Source organism: Pinus tabuliformis, chromosome 8 (assembly GCF_031772625.1).
Source record: "Pinus tabuliformis cultivar Carrire ecotype Pingquan chromosome 8, CPIR1, whole genome shotgun sequence".
Taxonomy (NCBI): Eukaryota; Viridiplantae; Streptophyta; class Pinopsida; order Pinales; family Pinaceae; genus Pinus; species Pinus tabuliformis.
In genome coordinates this window covers 213,888,138-213,902,086 of record NC_142294.1, presented here as the reverse complement: position 1 = coordinate 213,902,086, position 13,949 = coordinate 213,888,138, and positions in this window count along the sequence as shown.

Below are 13,949 nucleotides of genomic sequence, written 5' to 3'. Positions count from 1 at the left end.
TAGAAGCACTAACACAATCACTACAAATGCTCATAGATCACAATAGAAAAATAGCTCTTATCAACGTGTGCAAAATCCAACCAAGTCAGGGAATTTCACACACCACCCGACCATAGATTAGACTGAATCAAATCTCTCTTTCTTCCAATCACCCTCGCTCCATATTCCAAGCATGAATGTGGGATCTTATCGAATAAACCAAAGCACAACCAAACCAGGACTTCCAGAGCCAAAACCACCTTAACCCTCAACCACATTTAGTCCACCTCTAGGGTCCAGAAATCATTAACATCAACTAGATCATTCTCTACCCAAATTTTCCAGGGTTCCAAGATCTAGTAACTCAACCCACATCTAACTCAAGGCTCCAGAGTGCTTTTCCCAACCGTGGCTCTTGGAACTAGTAACTCAACCCACCAAGGGCTCTAGAGCGGTTGTCCCAACCTATGGCTCTAGGAACTAGTAACTCAAACCAAGTTTTTCCAAGGTTTCCAGAGCATTTGTTCCAACCCACAACCATATGGAACCTCACTACCAATCAAAAAGCAAGTGGGAAATCAAAAACCCCATGGTTATTCAGGAAATGGAAAGGCAAGGTTGAAACCATTGTGAATCTAGGAAAATATCCATGCCAATTACAACACATAACAAAAGTATCCGATGCATATTCCATGCATCCAAAAATCAACAAGGAAAACACACATGCAACCTGTTTTCCGCAAGTAATCCAGCTATAGTTGTTGATCCAACTTTTCCCTTGCACTTCCTTGCTTTCATTTTCCTTCTTTCTCCAAATCCAAGTGAATTCTAGAATGCTCCAATAATGCTCTAAGTGTGCAAGAGTATGAGAGAATGAGAAAATTAAAGGAGAGCTCAACTCAAAACTATAAAAATTCTAGCAATTGTTTCTCTGAATCCTTTTTATCATTGATGCCTCTATTTTCTTCATTTTCCTTCATTTTCCCTCTAATTTCTCTTGCATGCGAACTTTTGTCTCTTCACCTTCCTTTTCTCCTAGTTTAATTTATTTTCATAATTAAATGTCAATTATTTTCTCTTTTCCTTTGCCAATTTCCATAGACATAACTAGATCAGAAGTGATGCCCACTATAATGTTTTCCCCATCATTCAACTTGGAATACGTGTCCCATGACCTTGTTCTTATTTTATTTACATGGAAAATAAACCAAGGGTTGTTACAAACCCCTCCCCCTTGGGGGAACACCATCCTCTATGTTCAATGACGCTTATAACAAACAAAACATGTTGCCCATGAAGCTTTATAACACAACTCGATGGAGTATTTACAATAGATATATGCATAAACATAAATCAAACTCATTTGCTCAAGTAGAAAATAAATAAGGATACATATCCAACATTTGATTAACCATCTCCCATGTAGCTTCGTCAAGCCCAAAGTGCTTCCACTTCACTTTAACCTGGTCTATTGCTCGGTTATCGAGGATGAGTTGTTTTCGTTGCAAAACACACTAAGGTTTTGGCTAGAATTCTCCCTCTAGTTCCATCTACAATACATACCAATCAATCACATGATCAACATCATGGACATATCTCTTAAGAAATGAAACATGGAAAACATCATGGCCTTTCAATGTTGACGATAGTGCGAGTCTGTAGGCCACTGGTCCAATCCTTTTAAAGATCTCAAAAGGCTCAGAATACCAAGGTGCCAACTTGGCACATGATCCAATCCTCAGGGAGCTCATATTGGGCTTGATGTGCAAGTACACATGCTCTCCAACCTAAAACTCCTTGAAATCTCTATGTTGATATGCATAACTCTTCTTCATGTCTTGTGCTTCATTCAAATTCCTCTTAATAACCTACATCTTCTACTCCATCTTAGCCAACATATCCAAACCAATCAACACCTTGTTCATTGAATCACTCCAGCTGATGGGAGTATTACAAATCCACCCATAAAGAGCCTCAAATGGACTCATCCTCAAGGATTATTGATACCCATTATTATATGAAAACTCCATCAGTGGAAGATACTCCTCCCACTTCCTTTGTTGATGCATTACATACATCCTCAACATGTCCTCAAGGATCTTGTTAATCCTCTCTCTCTTTATCCATCTGTCTATGGATGATAAGTTGTACTAAAAGCCAAATCTGTCCCCAAGCTTGCAAACAATTCCTTCCAAAATTTGGAAGCAAACTTGGTATCTCTATTTGATATGATCTTCTTGGGAACACCATGAAAGCTCACTATATCCCTGATGAAGATCTGAGCCACCTCATTATCTGAATTAGTAGACTTTAGTGCAATGAAGTGATCTACCTTACTCAACCTGTCAATCACAAACATGATGGAATCATGATGTCTCGATGTCCTCTGAAAACCTGTAATGAAGTCCATAGAAATGACCTCCCATTTCCACTTTGGAATCAGAATAAGTTGCAATAAACTAGTTGGATTCTTACATTATGCTTTCACCTGCTGACAATCCAAGCATCTAGTGACAAACTCAGCCACATCTTTTCTTCAAGTTCGTCCAATGATATAACTTGACAATAATTTTCAAAGTCTTCCATTATCTTAGGTGACCTAAATATAGATTACATTAAACTCTCTCAAGATAAACTTCTTGAGCTTACTACTATCTGGCACATAAATCATGTTCCTAAATCTGATCAAGACATCTATCGTGAGGTGATATTCCTCACCTATATCATCTTCACCTTGTTGTTGCAACCACTGCTTTAGTTGTTGATACCTGCCATCATGTTACCCTACCTGAAAGATACACTCTGAAAAATCTATCCCATAAGAACTCACAACTGAAATATGATTCACCTGCACTCTTCTACCAAGAGCATATGCAACAATGTTCTCCTTTCCCTTAATGTATCTTGTATCAAAGTCAAACTCTCTGAGGGTAGCCAACCATCTAGCTTTCAAGGAATTTAGATTGGATTGGTTAAACAAATACCTCATCTAACTATGATCACTCATCAAAATAAACCTCCTACCAAGAAGATAATGTCTCCATATCTTTAATGCATGAATGATAGTTTCCAACTCAAGGTCATGGGTCACATAGTTCTACTCATGCTCATTCAACTTCCTTGACTCAAAGTATACCACATGTACTTCTTGCAACAAGACTCCACCAAGTCCTTCCTTGCAATAATATGTACACACCATGGACTCCTTATCAAGATCTACAATTTTCAATACTGGAGCATTTGTAAGAAAATGCTTCAATTACTCAAAACTAGTTGCACACTCCTCAGTCCATTCAAACTTCTGCCCTTTCCTCTACAAAGATGTAATAGGATAACCATTTTATGAGAAGTTCCTGATGAACCGCCTGTATAACCTATTATTCCCATGAATGATCTAACCTCATCCACATTCCTAGGAGTTGGCCACTCCATGATAGCTTTAATCTATTCTAGGTCTACTGATATCCTCTCCTTCGAAAAACATGTCCTAAGTAATGAATCTGAGACTGAAAGAAACAACACTTGCTAGACTTAGCATGCAAATGATGTTCTCTCAACAATCTCAACATTTCTTCCAGGTTCTCTATATGCTCCTCCTGATTCTTAGAATATATCAATATATCATCAATGAATACTATCATAAAGTTTTTCCAGAAAAGGGCACAACACATTGTTCATAAAACACATGAAAGTGGCTGGAGCATTAGTAAGACCAAAAGGAACCACCACAAACTTAGAATTCCCATACCTAGTATGAAATGCGGTCTTGTAAATGTCTTCTTCTTTGACATGCCCCTAGTGATATCCTAATCTCAAATCAACCTTTGAAAACATTGTTTCTCCCTTCAGCTGATCAAACAAAGCATCAATCCATAGTAGTGGATATTTATTCTTGATAGTCACCTTGTTCAACTACTTGCAATCAATGCACAGCCTAAGATTACCATCATTCTTCTTCACAAACAACATTGGTGCACCTCAAGGCGACACACTTGGACTTATGTATCCTTTATCAAGCATTTCCTTAAGTTGCAATTTCAATTCCACCAAATCCAGAGTTCTCATTCTGTAAGGTGACTTAGATGTTGGAGCTACTCATGACATCAACTCAATAGAAAAATCCACTTCCTTATGAGGAGAAAAATCTGAAATCTTTGTAGGAAACACATCCTAAAACTAATATCAAACTGGACACCTCTTAATAACTTCGCCATCCTCAACATCCTTCCCTTTGTCACTAGAAATATGAACCACAAATAATACACATCCTCTTCTGCAGCTGTGTTTCGCATACATAACTGTAACCATTCTCACTAATGTATGATTCTTCTTTCCCAGTAAAAATCTCCTTTCCCCGTCATTATCCAATCACTCAATAGCCTTGTCATAGAAATCTACCTTAATCGTGTGTATGAAAAACCAATCCATTCCCTAAAGGATACTATATGATGCCAAAGGAAGCACAACTAGATGTGTTGATGTAGTCATACCATTCAACTAAAATACAGAAGATCTCACCCAGTGATGAATTCTTTTCATGTTCCTTGTAGCCAACTACACCAACCAAGATTTTGCATGAACTTCTTTATTCAAGCAACACTTATCCATCAAGATAGGACTGATATAACTATAGTTAGATCCAAGGTCAATAAAACTATAAATAACTTGATCACAAATCTTACCTTCCATTTCAATAATGGATGTCTGGTGATCAACTTGCTTATTATCCACTATTGCATAAATATGAGGAATGCTCTGCCCAACATACCCAACTATTTGTACCTCCTCAACACTGTAAATCTAAGGTCTTCCATACTGGTGCAATGCACAATCTCTCTTACGATGTTTTCCACCATAAGTCCAAAATTATAAAGGCTTCCTGCCATCACCCTTATTATTCTCCTTAAATTGAAATCCATGTCCTCTGTCAACTGCATTGAATTTCTTGTAAGGTGCCACATCCTCCTTATCACCTACATCCCAAGGTATTACTTTCTTCTTAACCTAGTTTCCTTTAATATTTTAATTACCTTTCTAATCTCTCTTAGACTCAGACTTGCACTTAGACTGCTTATAGCAATGCTTCAACTTCCTAGTGACTTCCTCCAATCACCGAGGCTCATCGTACTCAATCTGATATTTAGATGCTAAACACAATACATTTATGAACCTTTGAACATTTGTATTCTCGTCCTTAATATATGGGACATACCTCAACAAATCTAGAAACTTAGTTGCATACTCTTCATCTGTCATAGAACCCATCTTAAGCTCATAGAACCCCTTATCCTTTTTGTCATAATACCTCTCTCACAAGTACTTCTTCATGAAGAGTCTTTTAAACTCATGCCAACTCAAATCCATCATGATGTCGCAAACACGCTTCACATCTTCCCAACATATATGCTCTTCCCTTGAGACTAAATATGACTACTTTGGCTTTCATATTCTCTTAATAGTCATGCATCTCGAAGAACTTCTTCATCCCAAGGAGCTATTCTTCTACATATTCTAGTTTCTTCATCTCTCCATGAAATGTAGGAGCCTTGGATTTCTTGAAATCATTTGGCAAGTACTTATTCTCACTCCTCCTATAAGTATGTTGGTGGTAATGACGATGACGATCTATATATAAACCAGAACTAAAATGGAACCCATAAGAACTACCTCTCATGTTAGGTGTATCCAACCATCTTCCACTTATGACTACATCATCCTTATCCAAATTGTGTCTTGCTCGCGACCTTCTACCATATACCCCATTAGTCCTTTCCTCCTATCCATGACTAATTCGTTGTTGTTCCTGCCTCTACGAATCTGAAAGACTCTGAAGGATCACTGCATTAACCTCTGGTTACTTTTCTTGAGCTCTAAAAAATCTTTACTATGACTCAATCAACTTGTTATTGTCTAGCTTGCAACTTCTGATTTATGCCTTCAAACTTCTCAATGTATATGCTAAATAGGGAGAATACTCATATCCTTTTTGTTAAACTAATATGTAGGGAGAGTCACATGAACTGTAATCCACCATTTTTATCGTCATGTCGTGGTCATCCCTGATCTTCTATCTCCTGCAAACATGCCATGTTAGATAAACTATAGACATAATCAAAATCATACTTTAGTGTATTTTAGGGGAGGTTATCTCATCTTCACAATCAATCTAGATTAACACACACACACACATATAATGACACCAACATCATCATGATGACATGGACTGCAATAATGACCACCACGATGCATGTTTGACCTACTATGCATGATAACCATAAGAATAACAATGCATGCACTACAAACACATCAGAAACTAACACGCATGCATAACAATATACATTTTCCAATCCAGTCCTAATGTTTGAACCTGGAAGTTCTGATACCACCCTATAACAACCGCTCCCACATTTACCCACTTTTACCATCTATCTATGGTAAACATGAGATGAGTTTCTATATGATATGACCCAACTTCCAAGTTATAGTTATGAAAGTGTGGCTGACACACAAACAACTAACATAGATTCCTCAGAAGCACTAGATCACCTAGAAGTCAGTCAACAACCTTTAATGAACATATCCTGAGTTGGAACATATTTTTCACAAGTTTAACCCCCAATCGCATGCACAACACAACATGCATGTGGTTATGAGCCTCCAACAACACTCTTAATCCTACTTCCATGTTATTATGACAAAAAAACTCTAGTTCTAAGCATGCGGTTCAGGGATCTATGCCACCTTTTTAGGCTAGCCTCCATAAAACTGCCTAGAAATGTTTGTAACTTTCCAAAATGTAATCAAAGGTAATGAAAAATCCAACCAATCAAAACTCAAGCAAGAACTTGACCCAAAGATTCCTAATCCATAACAAACATGTCATCGAACATATGACAAACATGTAAACTACAGGTCATGAGCGCATATTCGATCATAAATTTATAATATTCATCCGATGATCACCAAGAAGTCTCCAAGCCCTCTCTAGCTAGCCACAATAACATTTGTTAGGCCATCCATTCATCAACCATTCAAATACTTATAAAAACAGGGTAAGAGCCATAGATAGATTACATCATATAACAACCAGCATATAGACATTATAGAAACCATGGTAAGTTAACTATAGAATCGCCAACATAATCACTACAAATTATCATAGATCATAATATTAAAATAACTCTTATTAATTTGTGCAAAGGAAAGCCAAGTTGGGGACTTCCACGTACCACCCGACTATAGATTGGGCTAAACCAAATCTCTCTCTTAGCCAATCACCCTCACGCCATATTCCAAGCATAAATCTGAGATCTCATGGAATAAACAAAAACACAACAAAACCAGGGATTCTAGAGGCCAAACCACCTCGACCCTCAACCACAATGATTCCACCTCTACATTTCAAAAATCACTAACATCAACCAAATCAGTCTCTACCCAAGCTATCCTGGGTTCCAAGAACTAGTAACTCAATCCACATCTAACTCAGGGCTCCAAAGAGTTTATTCCAACTATGGCTCTAGGAACAAGTAACTCAACCCACAAAGGGATCCAAAGCTTTTGTCCCAACCTACGACTCCAAGAACTAGTAACTCAACCCAAGCTATTCTAAGGCTTCTAGAGTGTTTGTTCCAACCCAAATCCATAGGGAACCTGAGTACCAATCAGAAAACACGTGGTAAACTAAAAACACCATGGCTATCCAAGAAATGGAAAGGCAAGGTTGAAACCACTGTTAATCTAGGAAAATCTCCATGCCAATGACAACACATAATCAGTGAACCACATGCACATACCATGCATCCAAAATTCAATAAGGAAATCACATATGAAACTTGTTATCTGCAAAAAAATCGAGATGTACTTGTTGATCCAACTTTTCCCTTGCACTTCTTACTATCAAGGAATAAAGGAAATTATTATTTTCTGGTGTTTCTTCTACATGTATGTAAATATTATTCTCTATAATTAAGAACAATGGTAAGAATTTAAGGGTTACCAAAATAATATTGATTAATCTTTTATTTTTATATATTGAGATTGTTAAATAACATATAAATATTTAAGTGTTATTGAAATAATTAATTTTATGAGATAAGAACAATTGTTTGAATTCAAAGGTTAGTAAAGTGATATTAATTAATCTTTTATTTTCATATATTGAGATTGCTAAATCAACAAGTTAATAGTCGTTTTTAAGAAGGATTATTGAGTATTAAGAGAGGACATCTACTCTTCTTACTAATTCATAAAGGATTATTCCTCAATAGCTCTCATCAATAAGGGATCTGATGGATAGAATAGAGGGCATTTTAGTTTGAATCCCCTCCAAGTCAGAAGCCTTAAACATTGTCTGAACTCAACAATCATTTGTAAGTTAATTTTTTATCAAGCAATAAATTTGATAGTAATGTTGAGGGATGTAAAAGAAAGTTGGCATACAAATTTGATTAAAGTAATTAATGTCTGTGCTCCACTACCTTTGATATATCAACTCTCATGCATGAAAATAATCATATTTTATTGGGGAAGGTTTGGAGGTTTTGAATGTGGGGTAGCTCAATATTGAAATATCACTCATCAATGGTCCTACATATCCAACTTCCACCTGAGCCCCTTGTCATTCCAAAATAATGGTTTGATTTGGAATCATCATTGCTCTAGAGCATTATTTAATCAAGTAGTGTTCCTTATGTGAGTTTGTGAGCATCTACAAGTAAATGAGGGAATTTGAGATGGAACAAAGGGAAACAAATTAAGAGCTTGTAGAAATGACTATTCATTGTAGGAAATGGGTTCAAATGGGAAAGAATCTCTCATAATGGACACCTAATAAAAACGTTAACACTCTTGAAGGATTGTTGAGCAATATTAGGCCATGTATGCTTTGGAATTCTTCTTATTGAAGTTCGTGAGAGTTTAGGATTGTAAAAATTAGAGGATGGAGGTAGCTTTGAGTTCACTATTAAAAAATATAGATAGAAGCAAGCAGTTAGCACAAGTCTAAAGGAAATGCAGTAGTTTCCATCAAATGGCTGAATTGGTTTGCTAGGTCAATGAGATGTCAAAGAAGGGTAGAGCACAAAGGAGGAGTCCAAGGATATTCAATAACTTCAAGATGCAATACTACATAAGAGCAGAGTCTAGACCAAGGAAGATGAGGATTTGTAGTCTAAAATCCCCTATTTCTAAACAAGAAACTCAACCAATAAACCCAAGAAAAGATATCATGACAAATAAAATAAACCAATATAACATATTTGTTTAAATACCATTGTAAAATCACTTCTAGCTAAACAAATAACTCAACCATCATACCATAAGTAAAAATACCACATCAAACAAACTCAACCAATATATTCTAATCTATTTTGTTAATATGAACAAGAATTACACGCTGGAGTAACCTCTCAAGTTGCAAAAATAAACTTTTGGAAGCTCATAAATAGCCATGGCTAATGGCATGACACGCTAGGAAAATAGGAAATGATGTTAGCACTAAAATGTCCCCTTACACTACTGTAAATTACTATATTGAAGTAGATATGATGGTTGGTTCGACCCTCTAGTTTGATGCCATGACCCAACAAATGTCCCCTTACACTACTGTAAATTACTATATTGAAGTACATATGATGGTTGGTTCGACCCTCTAGTTTGATGCCATGACCCAACAAATGATGACTTGAATTGTTGATCATCAAGAAAAAATGTGTTTGATAGGGTAGCAAAAATTGTGTTGAACCAACCAAAAAATACCCTCAACTTACTCATAATAACTGCTATTGTCTCCTAAAGTGATCCCATGGTTCAAAAATGCGTGAATCGACCTCCATTTTCCCACATGAATTTTTTATCAGAACATATGACCTTCAAAAATCCCATGATCTTTGGCTATGCCCACAACCTGGAAATGAGATGAATCTTGAACAATAAATACCTTTGAAATATCTGAGTGATTTTTCCTTTTGATTAGTTAGGGTGGATTTGTTTCACCAATGAAACTTATTAACTCAAGGGTTTCACCCTTAGCATTCCAAATCCAAAAGAGCTCTCCAAATAAATATGAGGAAATGATATGCATGCCAGAGTTGTTAGAAACCAGGACACTACTAAGAGGCAGGGTTTATCAATAGTGTGACCAAATTAGACAACTATCTCCAAATTAAACTTTTCAATCTACTTAGTAATCATACATGTAATAATCATCGTAAATCAAAATGTAAATTATGCACATATGCAACATATAAAACACCATTATTCCTTTATATTTTTTTTACAAAGGCAAACCACTACTTGTTGTTACATCAATCTCCCTGCAAGCTTCTACTTGCAGGTTTTTTAGGTTGCCTTTGAAGGAATCTACCACTCTCTGATTTATCAACTACCACTGAATGGAGCTACCACCCCTAATTTGTAACTACCACTGAAAGAAGTTACAAACCCTAAAATGCAAGCTCCAAATTGTTGTCCATGTTCATCCATCTTTCATTAATTTTCAAATTGATATTAACAAGAAATTCCTTCTACGAACATAATTTCCCTTCTCTCTCAACACACCCAATCACCTATCTCAACACCTATGCCACTATAAAAACACCTTCAACGAATTCACTTCACTAATTTTTGACCTCTGATGCATACACCGAAAACACCATCATCACCAATATCACTCGCCAATACAACAAATAAGATATTGAATGTATATGAAAAATTGAACCACAAATAACACCATGAACCCACACAAATGACCTCCCAAGTGTATCATTTAACTCTTAGTGGGAATTTTCGGCATGCGAAGGAAGTGACCTAGGGTTTAGGAGTATGCCAACAAAACCCCCTCAAATACCAACATTTTCAACACCTGCAAGTAGCTGAGATCTCACCCAATATATACTAATGGGTTTGTATAACCTTTGAAGGTTATGCAAGGGAACAAGGGAAATGAAGGTAGATTTGGTTCAAGGATACTCATAATAGGTAGTTCCATTTCCATATGGTGTAGATATACACATTAAATAGAAACATATTCATACATCCTTACTACATATATATTAAAACATTCCTAGCATCTATGACATGTATTTCTCTGGCATACTATATGGTTTAGACAGAAAGGGAAACATTTGATATGCATTCATTATGTGAGTGTAGGACTAAATATAGTGTAAACAAAAGAAATAGAGCCCATCATGTACACAATGATACAACATTTAAATTATATAAACTATTCACATAGAAGCTTCGTTAAGCACCTTGCAAAAGTTCAATAGCTCATGCTTGATTACATTATTGACACAAAACATATAAACAATAGAACCATTGAACTGAAACAAAATCCTTGTGTATTTCACATTTTAATTAAGCAACAAAAGTAAAAGTTATACAAAATATCCATTGTTATGAAACCAGCTCACAAAAATATAGAAAAGATAGATCAACGCCTTAGAATTCAGCCTCTTCGAGGGGGCAACCTCCTTTACATTACAAAAATGAATGATTCTTTGATGGTTCAAATGACAAAACCTCCTTTCTATATATAGGAGTCTAAGGAGTCACAATATAACCCAGCCGACCTAAAAATAATAATATAAAGGCACAAAAATAACAATAGAGGGATTCTATGGGGCACAGTAATAACAATATGGGGACAATAAGGGCACAACAATATTAATAAGGGATACAACTACAATAGTAATGGGATAATCACTAGTATTGTAGGGACCTAACATGCCCCTCTCCTTCAAAAAAGTGTTGTCCTCAATGCTTGAGTAGTTCTGGATGCTTTTGTATAAAATTCTCATCCTCCCATGTGGAATCTTTAGTGGATAAGTTCTTCCACTTGATGAGATACTCTGAAATTGATCGATTACGTAGATGTCGAGTTCTTGTTTCTGTGACTGCTTCTGGTTCCAATATAATTTTTCCTTCCTCGTCAAGTTCTGGAAATATTGTTTGAACTGGGAGCTTGTCACCTATAACCTTCTTTAAACATGAAACATGGAAAACTGGGTGCACTTGAGAAGCTGCAAGACGCTCCAATTTGTATGTCATAGTACCAATCTTTTGCAACACCTTGTAAGGACCATAATACTTTGGTGATAATTTATTATCCTTCTTAGCTCGCTTGAGGGACACTTGTTTATATGGTTGTAGCCGTAGGAATACCCAATCACCTACATAAAAACTTCTTTCGCTGCGATGTTAATCTGCATGTTGTTTCATTCTATTTTGCGCCAACACGAGGTTATCCTTTAAGAGTTGGAGGACTTGTTGTTGATGCTCGATGTGATGTTCCACTGCTTGAACCTTAGAATTTTCTCTTAAATATGATGTGATGGATGGTGGCTGATATCCATAAAGTGCCATAAATGGGGTCATTTTTGTTGTTGTATGGAAGGAAGTGTTATACCACCATTCAGCCAGAGGCAACCATTTGACCCATTGTGTCTGTTTATCACATACAAAGCAACGAAGATATCCTTCCAAACATTTGTTTACTATCTCAGTTTTCCCATCAGATTGAGGATGATAAGATGAGCGATGAGCTAACTGAGTACCGAGACAAGAAAATAATTCTGTCCAAAAATTTCCAGTGAAAATGGGGTCTCTATCACTTACAATAATCTTTGGGTTTCCATGTAGCTTTTGAATTGTTTCCATAAATGCAGTAGAAACTATACTGGCTTTAAATGGATGTGATAATGCACAAAAGTGTGCATACTCGGTAAGTCTATCAACTACCACCATGATGACACTCTTTCCCTCAGACTTGGGTAAACCTGTGATAAAATCCAGTGAAACCTCCTCCCAACGTTGGATTGGAATGGATAAAGGTTCTAATAGACCCAGGGTCTTAATTGTTTCAACTTTATTTTGTTGGCAAACCAAACATTCTACCACAAACTTTTGAATATCCGACTTAAGGCCATCCCAAAAAAATTATTTCTTAACCCTGTGGTAAGTTTTTAAAAATCCTGAGTGCCCTCCTAAGGGAGAAGTGTGCAATTCCATAAGAATCTTTTGTTTGAGTTGGGAATTCTTATAGAGGTATAAGCGATCTTTGTACCATAACAAATCATTTTGCCAGCTAAATGTATCAGATGTACTGGAATCTTGTTGTAACTTTCGAATAAGTGCCCACACTTCTTCATCATTCTTCCATTCCTCCCTTGCTTTATTTATCCAATCTGGTTGGATAATAGAAATGGTGCACAACAATGCTTCGACATCCTCATCCTTTCTTGAGAGTGCATCTGCCACCACATTTTGCTTCACTTTTTTGTAGATGATTTCAAAGTCATAACCCAACATCTTTGTGACCCACTTTTTTTGCTCTTCAGAGGATAATATTTGTTCTAAAAAGTATTTAAGGCTATCATGATCCGTTTTTACCTTGAAGTGTCTTCCCATTAGGTAGGGTCACCATTTCTTAAGTGCATGTAGTATTGCCAACATTTCCTTCTTATAAATAGCTTTGTGTAAAAACTTTCCCTTGATTAGACGACTTTCAAAAGCAATGGGTCTTTCATCTTGCATTAAAATAGCACCAATTCCATTTCCTGAAGCATCACATTCCACAACAAAGGTTTTTGTGAAGTCTGGTGTAGCTAAGACCGGTGCTTGGAAAATTGCCTCTTTAAGATGTTCGAAGGCCTTTGTTGCTTATGGAGTCCATGAAAATGCATCTTTCTTCAATAATGTTGTTAGAGGTACTGCTATTCTCCCATAATTCTCAACAAACTTGCGATAATACCCTATCAACCCGAGAAATCCTCGCAAATGCTTTATGGATGTGGGGATTTTCCATTCCTTAATGGATTTAATTTTGCTAGGGTCTACCTTAACTCCTTCATGAGATACAATATGACCTAGATATTCCACCTCTTGTACTCCAAAGAAACATTTGGATCTTTTTGCATATAATTGTTTCTCCTCCAATAGTTGTAGCACCCTGTCAACATGTTCAA